The sequence below is a fragment of the Lactuca virosa genome, chromosome 1, assembly GCF_052849685.1.
Source record: "Lactuca virosa cultivar CGN04683 chromosome 1, Lactuca_virosa_CGN04683_v6, whole genome shotgun sequence".
Taxonomy (NCBI): Eukaryota; Viridiplantae; Streptophyta; class Magnoliopsida; order Asterales; family Asteraceae; genus Lactuca; species Lactuca virosa.
Genome location: NC_136426.1, coordinates 49,818,636 through 49,834,218, shown reverse-complemented (window position 1 = coordinate 49,834,218; position 15,583 = coordinate 49,818,636). Strand labels below are relative to the sequence as shown.

General features: G+C 34.4%; 1 pseudogene across 2 annotated transcripts; it reads left to right on the top strand.

The window, feature by feature from the left end:
* The first annotated feature begins 3,594 nt into the window (after window positions 1-3,594).
* On the top strand, window positions 3,595-5,437 carry LOC145104656 (LOB domain-containing protein 25 pseudogene; annotated as a pseudogene). Of its 2 annotated transcripts, none has more exons than XR_013707136.1 (2): window positions 3,595-3,783; window positions 4,756-5,437. The product of XR_013707136.1 is annotated as an LOB domain-containing protein 25 pseudogene, transcript variant X2 (transcript). The 2 variants fall into 2 exon arrangements; XR_013707135.1 differs by having other exon boundaries at window positions 4,744-5,437.
* Window positions 5,438-15,583: the final 10,146 nt, after the last annotated feature.

The window sequence follows — 15,583 nt, the reverse complement described above, 5'->3', positions numbered from 1 at the left end:
AATGCACCCTTAAAGTATCAAAACTAACAAGAAACGATAGAAAAAATGTTAAACCAATCACCTTAGTAGCTGAAAAATCTAAGAACAGATCTAGAAATTCCATTTTGAAAATTGAACATTATCAAAATAGTAAGCTCATACTATAGCGGTTTTAGACATCCCAACGAAGCTCTTGAATTTCTCGATTTGTTGTAGAACCGAACATTCAACTACTACAAAATTGAAAACAAAAAACTTCAAAATAGAAAAAAAGAAAAACTTTACCTACAATCGTGCTTCTGAAGCTGCTTCTTCCTTCTTCTTTTCTTGCATCAGACACCATCTAAAACCAAACAAAGGACGAAAATCAGAATCCAACCGAGTTTAAGCAAGAAGTATTTCTCTTAATCAGAACGTGCTTCTATTTTTCCTTTCAACCACATGGATCTTTTTTTCTTCCCTTTTTATCTTTCATACAGTCAACCTGCAAGTCTGCAACCATTAAAATTTGTATTCTTGTTAACATGAACCAAAACATAATTAAAAATAGATGCATCCACAAGACAAACAGTCACCGAGCATCGAAACAAATGATGAAAGAATAGTCCCTCCAACCCTAATAATGATACCAACAAACCAAAATTTGCACAAAAACAAGAAGAAAAAATGATTTGATAAAAAATATGAAGAAAACTCAAAATAGAGATTAGATTGAGGTTTAGGGCTTGAAATCGATGATTACCTTTAATGTATGTTGGTGTGGTTGTGTAATGGTGGCATGATTTAGGTTTTCTAGATCAAGAGAGAGGGATGACGAAAAACAGTGTTTATGAAGGTCTCTGTGTTTGAAGTCTTTGATAACAGATGTAATTTGAAAGAGCTATAAATTTGGACTAATAACGAAAGGCCAGGTCAAGATGGTGGTGAGGTTGTTGGACAGGATATAGAATGGGACCTGGTCAAGAGCCTTCATCTGAATTTAAGGTTTAAAAGTACGTTTGACCAAATAAGATTTAGTATCTTTTTATGCATAATTTCATTGTACAAATGGCATGATATCTTGTACCTTTTAATTTTCAGCATTTGACCAAATATGTATATTACGGTATAAAGATATATATATATATATATATATATATATATATATATATATATATATATATATATATATATATATAATGGGCCGAGGATGAGAAAGAAATAAATAAATAAATAAAAGAAGTGTTTGGGCTAGTTTTGATAATACTCGAAATTATAAGGCCCTTTATGAAAGTTTTCGGCCCATTGGGCCCATATGAGGGTTTACGGCCCAAAATGATAAAGGAATTGGATTTTCGGCCCAATGAGGCCCATGAAGATTATTTACGGCCCAATAAGGCTTATGAAAATGAAGTGAGACATTTTAGGTCCAATAAGGCCCATAAAAAGTCTTATGGCTCAAAATGTTATAGTTTAATAAATGTGGGTCCAATTAGGGCCCATATAAGGATTCTTAGCCCAAAATAATCAAGTTGTGAGTTTATTGGCCCATTAGGCCCAATAAATGATTTCCGGCCCAAAAATATATTTGAACTAGGAAATTAGGGTTACAACCTAAAATAGAGTGAGCATAGTGCATTGAATTAGGTTTAGGGTTTCATGAGTGAGTTTTGATTCGAATAGTTGTTTTTGAATGAGAAATATGTATATCCTTATATTTGAAGTTACAAGATACATCAAGAATTGATTACATATAAACAGAATTTCCTAGCCAAAAATGCTAGTTGTGACACCACCCCTTCAAATGTTGTCAATCCCTAAGGTACTAATGGAAAAAATGAATGACTGTTGTTTGTAAGTGTTAAATCATGCACAAAATCATCACTTCTTGGAACCTGGCTTGTGTTGTCCATCCCGAAAAAATGAATGATTTTTGTTTCTAAGGGTTGTCCATCCATATGGACATAATGGAAAGAAATTAAAATTTTATGATATAATTCAGCTTAGGTTTTGGATCATTGTTTTGATATTGGAATATACCTTAATTTTGGATTATTAAAATTGAACATGTGAACTAATTTTATTTTTAATATGAATGGCAACCTAACGTGTGTTAGCTAAGTTATGATTTTTTTTTTTGTTGAAAATATGAATTGGTTTTAATATTTATCTAGAATTGATGTTATTTTTAAGGACCGAATTATCGAATAACTCATCATATAAGTGAAAATATAGTATTATGATTTGTGAAACATTTTCATTAATGACTAAATTAAGCAAATCGAACACCAGTTAAACACAATTGTATCTATATAAAGAATGCACAATCTATTGACTGGTTTGTATTATTTCATAGATTGTTATTAAGTGATATGTCCAATGACATTTTATTTCTCATTTTGTTAGTTTTGATAATGAATATGCCAATCTAGGTCTATCGTTTTTCATTTGCATATAGTTTTATTTGGATTTAAGTTTGTTGCTTTTTATTTGTTTAGTTGTTGTTAAGTGATTTTTGAAGTTTCAAGGAAAAGGTAGAGAAACGAATAACAAAGGCAGCTCTATCAATAAAATGTTTTTGTTTCGTTACTTTTTACTACTAATTTTTTATAATGTTATTGGCAATTTTGCATTTAAAATGTTATGAAGAATTACTTTTCATGAATAAATGGATTTTGTGAAATTTGTTTTTTAAGGGGGGCTTATTTTTTCTCTTGCCCGGGGCCTAAAAACTGTATCGACCGACCCAGGTAATACTATTGATCACGTTGACTTATTGTCTCATTTTGCTTCATTTGCATGCCCTCAGTTTTTGTTCATGTCATTCTTAACGCATTATTGTTGACATCTATCTCTCGTATCTCCATTCATGGAATTTGTTGTCGTTGTTGTACATGGATTAAAAAGTAATAATAATTCTAATTATTTTTTTTTCAAAGCCCGTTTATTCATAATCCGTCAACTCATATAAGGGGAGGATTTACGATGTTGCATAGGGTAGCACAAACTACTCTTCAAAATTTTCCGTTAAATGTAAATTTAGTGAAAATTCGTCAAAATCTGTTACAAATCTGTTGGAAATCCGTTACAAATCCGTCACGAATCCATTGACAATCCTTTATAAAGTCTGATAATTGTGAATTTAGTGTAAGTGTTTCGGTTTATTAACGATTTTATGACGGAAACTGCGTTTATAAATGAGTTTTTTCTAGTGCAACCATGACTTTTCTAGTGCAACCATAACTTTTCTTTCTTCATATGATTAAAAAGTATTAACAACTTATTTCCTTGTAAAATTTTGTGTATCGATTATCCGTCAATCCATATGCTAATTTACCAACTTGTCCTATCTTTAACAAAGGCAACACAAACAATTTGTTTAGTTCTGCTTAGCGAAGTCCCCATGTAACAGTCGGCATCTAAAAGGTCAATAATATATCATGTTCAACAGCCTCCACTTATAATTTTCATAATTAATAAAACTTCTCCAGAAATTTAATTTAAAATGATAGAATGAACAATCTGTCCAAAAAAAAGTATAGTTTTTCACTGTACACCGCTTATTTTAGATTGATTACATTTTGTCTTTTGGCTTCAGTAAACTCCTTTATGACATCCACTAATTAAATGCCTTTTAATTTGTTCCTCTCTATTACCTTTTGCGAGCTTCCCATTGATTTGCAGGGCGCTCTCTCTCTCTCTCTCCTCAAATTAGGGTTTCAGTAGTTCTATATATAGGTTGAAGTCCAAGGAAATCTTGATATGATGGCAGGTAAATAAGGAATAATCTGCAAAGAGTTGATCAATAATCAGCAAAACAAAAAGGTACATGTCTTTTCCATTAATGAACTCAATGACATGTTCATCTTGTTCTCTGATCAAAGAACCCCATATATACATATATAACCTACAAAAGCAAACATATGTACACTCACATCAATCACATATTTTTTTTCTTTAAAGGTAATTCCCTTTTAAAGTAAAAGTCTAGCCATAGCCATACATTAAACCATAAGCTTCTGGTGCTCTGGCGTTACGCCGTGCTTTTCTGATGTGTAGGGTTTTCCACTTGTGCTGTTAAAAAAAGGGTTTCCCACTTGTATGATATGCATATATAGATATATGTTCATAACCCACCAGATCCCATCAAAACTACTCTATAAATTCAGTGTCTGTTAAGAGATCTAGACCTGATATAAGTAGATCTTTCTAATGACTTGTGATATTGAGTTCTAAGATCAGATCATCTGTCAAAAGATTGGCAGAGTCCATCAGTTCCATTGCGTCATGGATGTATGCAAGAAAATGCAGCGAAGATAGTTTTTTTTTCCCTGACAATTGTTAAGCTCGTGTATTGATGCATACGCAGTAATTCAAGAACAATAATTCTGCATATATGAGAGCAGTGATTCATTAGACCTAGCTGCATGGCATGTGTGGCTGCAAATTAAAGACAACGACAAGTAACAGTAAATAGTCAAATCGTTGTGATTTCATTAATATAATACAGATCTGGAGAATCCATGTGGTCTAAGAGAATTTCCAAAGGGGTGTGTTTATTCATAGTGAAGCTAGAAATTAATAAGCTCAAATTAGAAAGGCGAGCAATCGCATCTACAAATCAAATTAAATGATCCATATGCAAGAAGTGCTATTAACAAAGTTTAACGATTTAAGATAGACAAGATCAGTGAAGCTTGTTTAGCGTAATTCTAAGGTTAAATCGCATGCATAACTACAACTTGGGTTTCTTTAATTACTACTATGTTCTAAATTAATTTGCAGCTAAATTAATAGGTTTATAATGGCTTCATCAAGTTCTTGTAACTCTCCTTGTGCTGCGTGCAAGTTCCTGAGGAGAAAATGCATGCCTGGCTGCACCTTTGCACCTTATTTTCCACCGGAGGATCCACAAAAATTCGTAAACGTTCACAAACTCTTTGGTGCCAGCAACGTCACGAAGCTTCTCAGCGAAGTCCAACCACACCAGAGAGAAGATGTGGTGAATTCTCTTTCATATGAAGCCGAAGCCCGGGTAAGAGATCCTGTTTACGGATGTGTAGGAATCATCTCCATCCTCCAAAGACAAATTGATGGCCTTCAAAAGGATCTAGATGCTGCAAACGCTGATTTGATGCGATATGCGCGTAATGCTATGCCTGTCATGCCTCATTTGAGTTCGATTCAGCCAGCTACTTCACAGCATAGAACCATCGATCATTTTTCTGCAAAGAGTATTGGTGGATTGTACCAGCCACCACCTCCTTTTCCTAATCCTTATGCTGATCGTCAATGGAATTTCTATAACTCTTTTAATTCTCGAGGGAATTTGAGTGGTGGTGGTAGTGGTGGTGCTGGCGGCGGAGTCAGCGGTGAAGGTAATATATAAAGTAGCTTATTTCCCCTTGTCAGCCATGAGAGGCATATATATATTAAGTCCAAAAACCCTTGTCCTTTATACATGTAAACCAATGTCACCACTAGCTCTATATATATATATATATATATATATATATATATATATATATATATATATATATATATATATATATATATATATATATATATATATATATATATAATTCAATCAAATTGAATCTTGTACACAAAATAACAAAAAAATTTAGAATATGTTCATCAATGTTATTGATGACCTTCATATTCTTAAAGAAAAAGCATGTATTATATTGAAGCTTTAAAAAACAATTATTGTTAATTCTAGAATTATATATGTTCAGGTCAAGTATCCATAGGAAAATAAAATTAAATAATCAACAATGACAAAAAAAACCTTTGTTTTATATCATTCTAACTATATATATATATATATATATATATATATATATATATATATATATATATATAACGAATTCAAATAAATATTCATATATATATATATATATATATATATATATATATATATATATATATATATATATATATATATATATATATATATATATATATATATATATATATATATATATATGTGAATATGATTAAATTAACATGTGAATCTAAATATTCATTTGAATTTTTTTATTATTTTAATATTTTGATCATACAAAAATATATTTATTAAGATTCAAATGATTTTACTCAAATTCACATTAAAATGATGAAAAGTTATTGCAAAAAGTAGGGCAAAATGATTATTTTAATGCGAATTAATATATGTGAAACTATATATAATCCAGGTTCACAATATAAAATTTGAATAAGATGAAACTAAAAATAGTTCAGATTCATATACGAATCTAAACAAGCTTAAACAAATTTATTTTTAAAATAGATATACGAGATTTACATTTGAGCAGTACGAAGGGAAAGAAACTATATTATTTTTTCACATTTATATGAATACCATTTGTCGAAGCATAAAAAATAATAAAATGGCTATAAAATAATTTTTTTAATATATATATATATATATATATATATATATATATATATATATATATATATATATATATATATATATATATATATATATATATTGCGTTTTAGTGTTTTTCAAATAATTTACACACAAATATATATATATATATATATATATATATATATATATATATATATATATATATATATATATATATGTGTGTGTGTGTGTGAGATTTTTAACGATCAAATAGAAAAAATAAAAGGAAAAGGGATGGCAAGGGTATGCCAAACTTGACATCTTACTATTCGATGACATGGTGGTTGGGTATTGTACGCTCAGTGGCGAATATATAATTGAAAACTACATGGTTCCTTAGCTAAATGAAGTCGATAAAAACAAAATAGTTAACAATACTTACAATGGATTGGGTTGAACCAGTAGAGACCATTCGATTTACAAAATAAATGTTTTTAACTAGACCATTCGAACCCTTAAAACCAACCTAATTGATCTCTAAAACGGGAGTTTTGCGACAAACAAAAAAAAATTGATTAGTTTATACGATTGTGTCTCTTTCCTTTTTATAGAGCTCACTTGAAACAATACTTCCTACAACCAACAATACGGGAGAAGTTGTTTCGTTTTTCAAGTTTCCTTATAAACTTTCATAATTCCTTTTTATAACATCAAACTAAAAATTAGGTGGTTCGTAAGAGCCACCTCGGTACATAGTTGATTCACCCATGTGTATGTCATGTCCAACTCGGCATGCCAAGTCACTCCCACCGGTCTTATGCAAACCAATTTTCTTTATTTAAAGAGCGAATTAAGGTGATATATATATATATATATATATATATATATATATATATATATATATATGTGTGTGTGTGTGTGTGTGTGTGAACGGTCAAATAGAAAAAAATAAAAGGGAAAGGGATGCCAAGGAGATGCCAAACTCGACATCTTACCATTCGATGAGATGGTGGTGGGGCGGTGTACGCTCAGTGGAAAATATATAATTGAAAACCACATGGTTCCTAAGCTAAATGAAGTTGATAAAAACAAAATAGTTAACAATACTTACAATGGACCGAGTCGAACCAATAGAAACTATTCAATTTGCAAAATAATTATTTTTAACCGGACCAATCGAACCCTAAAACCAACCTATATACTTTATCTCTAAAACCAGACTTTTGCAACAAACAAAAAAATTGGTTAGTTTATACGACTGGGTCTCTTTCATTTTTATAGAGCTCACTTACAATGGATCGGGTCGAACCAGTAGAAACCATTCAATTTGCAAAATAATTATGTTTAACCAGACCAATCGAACCCTAAATCCAACCTATATACTTTATCTCTTAAACCGGACTTTTGCAACAAACAAAAAAATTGGTTAGTTTATACGACTGGGTCTCTTTCATTTTTATAGAGCTCACTTGCAACAATATTTCCTACAACCAACAATATGGGAGAAGTTGTGTCGTTTTTCAAATTTCCCTATAAACTTTCACAATTCTTTTTTATAACATAAAACTAAAAATTAAATGGTTTGTAGGAGCCACCTCGGTACATAGTATATTCACCCATGTGTATGTCATGTCCAACTCGGCATGGCAAGCCATTCCCACCGGTCTTAATGGTGGTGGTGTTGGGAGCGACGGAAGGCGACGATTAGGTTTGGTGATAATGGATAAAATCGTAAATGATGATTATAACTTGAAGTTGGATTTGGTGAAGTTCAAGAGAGAGAATGTTGATAATATGAAAATGTGTGGTAACTAAAAAACCTGTAAAATTACTAATTAGTACATAATGATATAATTATAATTAATAATTTATTTATATATTGTTTTAGTAATTTGAAAAAAAAATTATTTTTTTATTTCTTATTTTTATAAAAAAACCCAGAAAAAACAAATTCTCCAAAAATCATAAAAATTTAAATGATACATCTATTCAATATACTAGTGACTTTGTAAAAATAAATTTTTAAAAATAAGTTTTTCAAGTATTTATTTTTAATTTTAAGAAATATTAATTTAAAAAAATATTGAAGATAATATGATACAAAATGTGATCATTCAAAATATTTATAATTAAAAAAAATCTTTTGATTCAACTTTATTATGATCCTTAATTTGTTATGATTTAAAAATATATAGACTCAAATATTTTATAATTCTTAATTATATATTTTATGATTCAAAATTAAATTATTTAAAATATATAATGATCTATAACTTTTTTTGAACAAAAACCATATTTAACTGAATATATTATTGATCCAAAATCATATGATTCAAAATATTACAATTTAAAATAATTTCATTCAAAATTTTATTAGCCAAAAATAATATGATTGAAAAAAAGTATGAACGAAAAATATTATGATCTTTAATATTCTTCTTATTCAAAATTTTATAATTGGTAAACATTAAAAAACTAAAACCGATATTTAGCTTAAAATTACAAAAAAATAAAAAAATAAAAACAAAAATAACGAAAACACTACTACCTTCAAATATGTAGTAAATATATTAAAAAACGAAAAAAATAATAATAATTAAAAAAATAAAAAAATAAAAAAAAAATAGAAAAAAGATAAAAAAAGGTTAAAACCGAGCATATATCTATTTATTTTTATTTTTTTGAATTTTTTTAAACGAAAAATAAATGAAAATAAATAATAAAACCCACTTAATTGACATTCTATGGACGTTAACCACATGTGATTAGATCATCGAGTCCGTATTAGTTACCACAGACATGGGTCGCATGCGAACGCACCACCACCAAGTATTTGAGTTTGACGTTTGTGTCCTTGACATAATGGATGGTGGAGAATTGTCCTTGCAGTCCTCACCATTTTACAAGTCCTCACTGGAATCGGAATATATATATATATATATATATATATATATATATATATATATATATATATATATATATATATATATATATATATATATATATTGTGTTAATTAATGGGCTCCGTTACTTTAATCGAAAAATTATGTGTGAATCGAATAATCTGCAAGACAAAAACGTTAGAAACAAACGCAGTGGTTGAGGCTCGAGTTGGACTCGATTCCCTTAAACGGATTCGTCGTCTGTTCCCATGGTACAACAACCATAACAGTGTGTACTGCCAAATATGGCTACTTGCCTTAAAAAGTCGCCGGAAATAGTTGCAGAGAGGAGGAAGAAGATGAGTATTTGCATATATGTGTAGAATGAGGCAGTAGAGGTCCGTTTTTATACAACAAGAAATCAATCTTTAACTAAGGAATTGATTGTGCGAATAAATGTCATAAATGTCATTAATTGCACAATGAATGCATCGGTTAAAAAAATCAAACCAATGACAAAAATTGTAAAGTTTAGAAAAAATGTGGGTTGTGCAGACCCGGGTTTTGGTGTGACAACCGGCAAGTTTCTGGTCAAGTCAAAGTCAAGTCAAGGTCAACGGGGCAAGTGGTCAACTCATCTAGTGCTTATATGTTAGGAATTACCTTATGTTTTTCTAATGTATGACTATAAATCTTAATGCAAAGTAGCACTTGAAGGTTTCAAATGTTCAGAATTTAAAACCCTAATCTTATTGAGGATGTAATAGCTCTATAAAACATAAGTAAGTGCCCTTCGGGGGTATATAACACTCGAAATGGGATGTAACTAAGTCTACGACCTTTGAACTACGAAGAAAAACATTAATAAAGTCCCCCAGCAAAGTCTCTCTCAATCTCTCCCACTGTATCTCTCTCTCTCTCCAAAATCTCTCCAAGAATATGAAGTCTCTCTCCAAATCTCTCTATGAATATAAAGTCTCTCCCAAATCTCTCCAAGGATATCAAATATCTCCCAAATATCTCCTAGAATATGAAGTCTCTCCCAAATCTCTCCAAGAATATCAAATCTCTCACAAAAATATGAAGTCTCTCCCAAATCTCTCCAAGAATATCAAATCTCTCCCAAATCTCTCCAAGTATGTGAAATCTCTCCCAAATCTCTCCAAGAATATGAAATCTCTCCAAAATCTCTCCAAGTATGTGAAATCTCTCCCAAATCTCTCTATGTACCTTCCTCAGTCGAAAACAACCCAAAACCGGAGAAGAAAACCTAAAAGGACCCTCTTGGTCCGGAACCCTCTTGGCCGGAACCCTCTTGGTCCGGAACCCTCCTGGTCCGGAACCTCTTAGTCTGGAATACCTTCTAAGGAACCAAGAGGAGTGCACTTTCGGAACCCTTGTGCTTCGGACCTTCTCGCATGACTCCGGAAGATCTCGCTTAAGGCTGCTTCGGAAACGTCTAGACCCGCTCCGGAATTTTGAGTCGCTTCGCACCTGGTCGGTCCGGACCACTAACTCCGCCTCCTGACTTCAGAACTTCGCCTGTGATTCCTGAATTGCGAGATTTAGCTTCAGAACTCCTCTGTATGCTTCGGAAATCCGAGAAGATGCTCCGGAATTTGCTTAGTGGCTCCGGAATCCCTCCTAAGCCTTCGGACCCTCGCAGAAACCAGCCCCCACTCCGGATTTTTGCCATTTTCGGACCTTTTTATCATTTTAAGGCATTTTCTAAAGTTCAAAGAACACTTCCAAGTGCTGGAACTTGGAAACTCCTTACACCTCCTCAAATCACCCAACAAGCTACACCAAGGTGAGCTTCATACCCCACCTTTTTCCTTAGTTTTTATTGATTTTGGGGGAGAGTACAAGTCACCTCTTCTTCTAAATTCTTGAATGATTGCATGTATACGTGTGTTTATATATGTGTGTTGAAATATTATCATTTTTTTTATATAACTCTCTGTGAACGTGAGGTTTCACAGAACCCATGAAAATAAATAATATTTTAATCACTACATGAATAATACAATTTACAAAAGGAGCCTCCCAAGTTTTTGGGGGTGTTTAACATGCACCCTTGTATCCATGCTCTTCATAATTATAGATAAAAGTTGTTGAAATAGACCTTGAAATGTTGACACTAAGCCTAGAATTTCGAAATTTGAACTTTGTGTTCCATAAATGACTATTTGCAAACTGTTAAGGGGTTATGTATAAAAAAATTGATATAAGGAAGTTTACCTAGAATATATGCAAATAGAGCTTTTATGACAGAAAATTTTGCATGTCATAAAGCTGCTGTCATAACTTCACAGAAGTCATAGTTTTACACAAATCATAACTTGACATTTCCCCGGTAAATGGGGTCTCACTTAGTAATATATAGAGAGGAGAGCCATTTCAGCCGACTTCACTAATATTGAATCGATTCGATAAATATTTAAAGCGGATTATTTTCAACAAACGAAACGAAACAGAATATCTAGTCAACAAGTACAACTATTATTATTTATTTAGTATTTGCGCGAAACTGTTAGTATTCTAGTCAGACAAATCTTCACAGTACATAACATTAATACAATATTGTACACTTTAAGTCCTGTAAGAGTTATAACTAGAGTCTCCTGGAGGGAGAGCGGGAATTTGTGTATAGATCTATACAGGGTTGACACCCGGCACCTTCGTTGTTCGCTACAGCTAGACCGGCCAGTCTAGGGTGATAAATGTCTTAAACGAAACCGACGCCTGAAGAACGTCATAACGGGCACTCCGTCGTATTAGTATGGTTATAACGACTCACTAGAATATATCAGAAATGTACTTATACAGATTTTACCTTTAGGTTTATAATCAACTGTGTTTTGAATTACCTCAAATGAGACTTTTCGCACAAGTGTTATTGTTTTAAAAGCTACTATTTTATAAATCAGAAAATATCGTATTTTCTGGAGGAAACGATTTTATTCGATTTTGAAAACAAAGAACTAAGACACACATGCAACTATACTTGATTTGAAACAAGACTTACAACGATTTTGATAAGAAAATATTGGATTTTCTGGATTTCTAAACTATCATCAAAGTTTTATACGAAAATCCAATATTTTCTTATCAAAATCGTTGTAAGTCTTAAGTTTTATACGAAAATGCTTATGAACTCACCAACATATTTTATGTTGACGTTTTTCAAACGACTTGTATTCTCAGGAAACCATTAAGCAGGTTGTGGTTCGCGGACTCAAGATTATCTTGCTATATTTTGGATTTGCTTACTGATGTCTCTTTTGTGTAAAATTTGAGAACATGAACATGATGTAAAACAATGTAAGCTTGTTATATTGATGTATGATGTTTGGGTTTGCCATGTTTCATTTATATACAATTGTTATGATACTGCACAATGACGTCACCCGCCTCCGGACATTTCCGCCGTTCTGGTCCGGGGGTGTGACAGATTGGTATTAGAGCATTGTTTATAGTGAACAAGTATATCTAGCCATACAAGATATACAACTATAAATACAATGGGACTAAAACACTCTGATTAATAGAACACATGCTTGCTAGGACTGTATCATAACAAGAACAAAACAAGATAACTTAAAGGTTGAATACTACAGTCAAACCTGGGCAGTTATGTAATCATATCTGGAATAAATATAGCCTGATCAACTATATTTGTTTGAGATATGACCAACATGTGTTCAGGAGTGGTAGTGGTGTTACAACAAGTCTAAATCTTCGCAGCTGGTTACCCAAAAGTTTTAAGGAGCAAACCTAAAATAATTAAAATACTATAGGAGTATCTTGTCATTTTATCTATTTTCTCGTACTTATATATATGCTCGCGCAGACGACATGGCAGGCTTTCACCTCCTCGGAGACCCTTACTTTCCCAATCAAGGAAATGGGGGTTGGATTGAGGAAGACTCAGAAGAAGACCCCGAGGAACCCATGGAGGATCCTGAAGAACCGGTGGAGTTTGAAGAAGAAGACATCGATGAAGAAGCCGAGGAAGACGACGAGGAAGAGGTTGAGGAGGACGAGGACGAGGAATCGGACGCAAAGTCTGAAGTTATCAACCCTCCCTACATGGCAATGGTACCACCGCATAGGATGGGCTACAACGGCCCTACACCTCCTTGGGCGGACGCTATCGAGAGATGGGGCCGACGTCAGGGTCAGCAACCACCATTTGGGATGAATCGAGGTTACTACAACCTCCAGCATGGAGGACCAGCGGATCGCGCACTCCCTGTCGTGGTCAGACGTATTAGGGATATCGGTGACCAGGCTCAAGTGACCACCGACCGGGTAATGCAGATGCTGGCGGCTATGCAGGTTACAGATGCTCGCACGCGAGACCTAGAGCGAGACTTCTACCCAATGGAACGTCTCATAGAAAATCTTGTCGCAGCACGAGCGGAAGTCAGAGGATACCAGGAAAGACATGTCGCGCTGGAGGAACGTGTACGGATCACCGAGCGTAGATTAGTCGAACTCCAGGGCGCGTCTACCTCATCGACAGCACCACCCGGCCCTACTCATTGCAACTAGTATCTGTTTATTTGCTACTGTATCGGTTTTCCTTTATGCATTTCCTTATGTATTATCGATGACATGATTAAGTGATTACACTACTCATGGAGTCGTTACTTCGTTAGATTTTATTGCACTCCATGTACTTGTATGCCTTAAAGGAAAAAATTTCATGTACTCGGGAAATTAACATCAATGAAAAATGGATATATATGATGTCTTATCTGTGATGTGCTCTATTACTATTATTGCATGTTAATTTCATGTCTACACTTACTCGCACACAACCAAATCACCAATTCTATTCTATAAAATCGTGAAATAAAATACTTTGGTTACTCATTGTCCTTCTCATCCATGACAGAAAGATGCCGAGGAGATCAACCCGTAGGAATAACAACACACCACCACCGCCGCCCCCGCCGGAAATGAACTCTGCGGCTTTCCAAGCGACAGTCTCAGCCGCAGTAACAGCAGCTCTAGCCCACATCCAAGCCGGAAATAATGGTGGTGGATAAGGCCAAGGGACAGGAAGCTCCCACCACGGGATGAATCAAGGGCCCGTAAAGGCCTGTACCTACAAGGATTTTTCCAATGCGAGACCTCGTACTTTCAATGGGACCGGAGGAGTCATAGCCCTGAAACGATGGATCGAGAAGGTGGAGTCGGTGTTCGAGATATGTGAGTGGCCGGAAGGAAGCAAAGTCAAATTCGGGGCCTGCACTTTCATTGACCAGGCCCTGTCATGGCGGAACGGACACATCGAGGCCATGACACTTCCCGTTGCAAACTCCATGACCTGGGAAGAACTCAAAGAGATGTTAATCGCCGAATACTGTCCCCGAGGGGAAATACAAAAGCTCGAACAAGAACTGTGGAACCTTACGGTGCAAAACTCGGACATTGACGCGTACATCTCAATGTTTAACGAGCTATCCCTTTTGTGTCCTGGTATGATTACCTCTGAGGGAAAGAAGGTCGAGCGTTTCATCTGGGGGCTGACACCTCCCATTCAAGGTAACGTGATTGCCTCAAAACCTGCAACGTACGAGAGTGCAAAGCGCCTGGCCAAGAAGCTTTATGATCACGGTGACAAGAAAAGCACCAAAGCAACCGAGGGAGGTAGCAAACAAGAAGGAGAGAACAAGAAGAACCGAGACAACAAGTGTAAAGGGCGACAGACTTCAGGGCCATCCAAGAAACCACAAACAGTAGCAGTCCATTCTGCTACCGCTCCAGCAGCACCAGCCCCAAGCGCCCCAGCCTCAACCACAACTGCACCAACAAAGCCATACGCGGGATCCAATCCCAAGTGTGACAAGTGTAACTATCACCACTATGGGGAATGGAAAGATTTCCAATGCACCAACTGCAATCGAAAAGGACACACTATCCGGTATTGCAAGAGGCCCCCACAACAAAACAAACAGCCCAATGACAACAACGCCGGAGCCAGCCGCGCATGTTACGGATGCGGGGAAACCGGCCATTTCAAATGCAACTGCCCTAAGAACAACAATCAGAATGCAGGAAGGGTCTTAACCATGGGGCAAGGAGAGGCGGTGCAAGATCCAACAGTGGTGACCGGTACGTTTCTCCTCAACAACTCTTATGCGTGCATTTTATTTGATACTGGAGCTGAGCGAAGCTTCATAAGTCACAAATTCAAACACCTACTCAATCAAAATCCCCACAAATTGAACGAAACTTATACGGTCGAAATGGCCAACGGTAAAACAGAATCAACCAACGATATCTACATAGGGTGCACACTAACGTTAAATAATCACTCATTCCCAATCAGTTTGATTCCTGTTAATATTAGGAGCTTTGATGTGATTGTTGG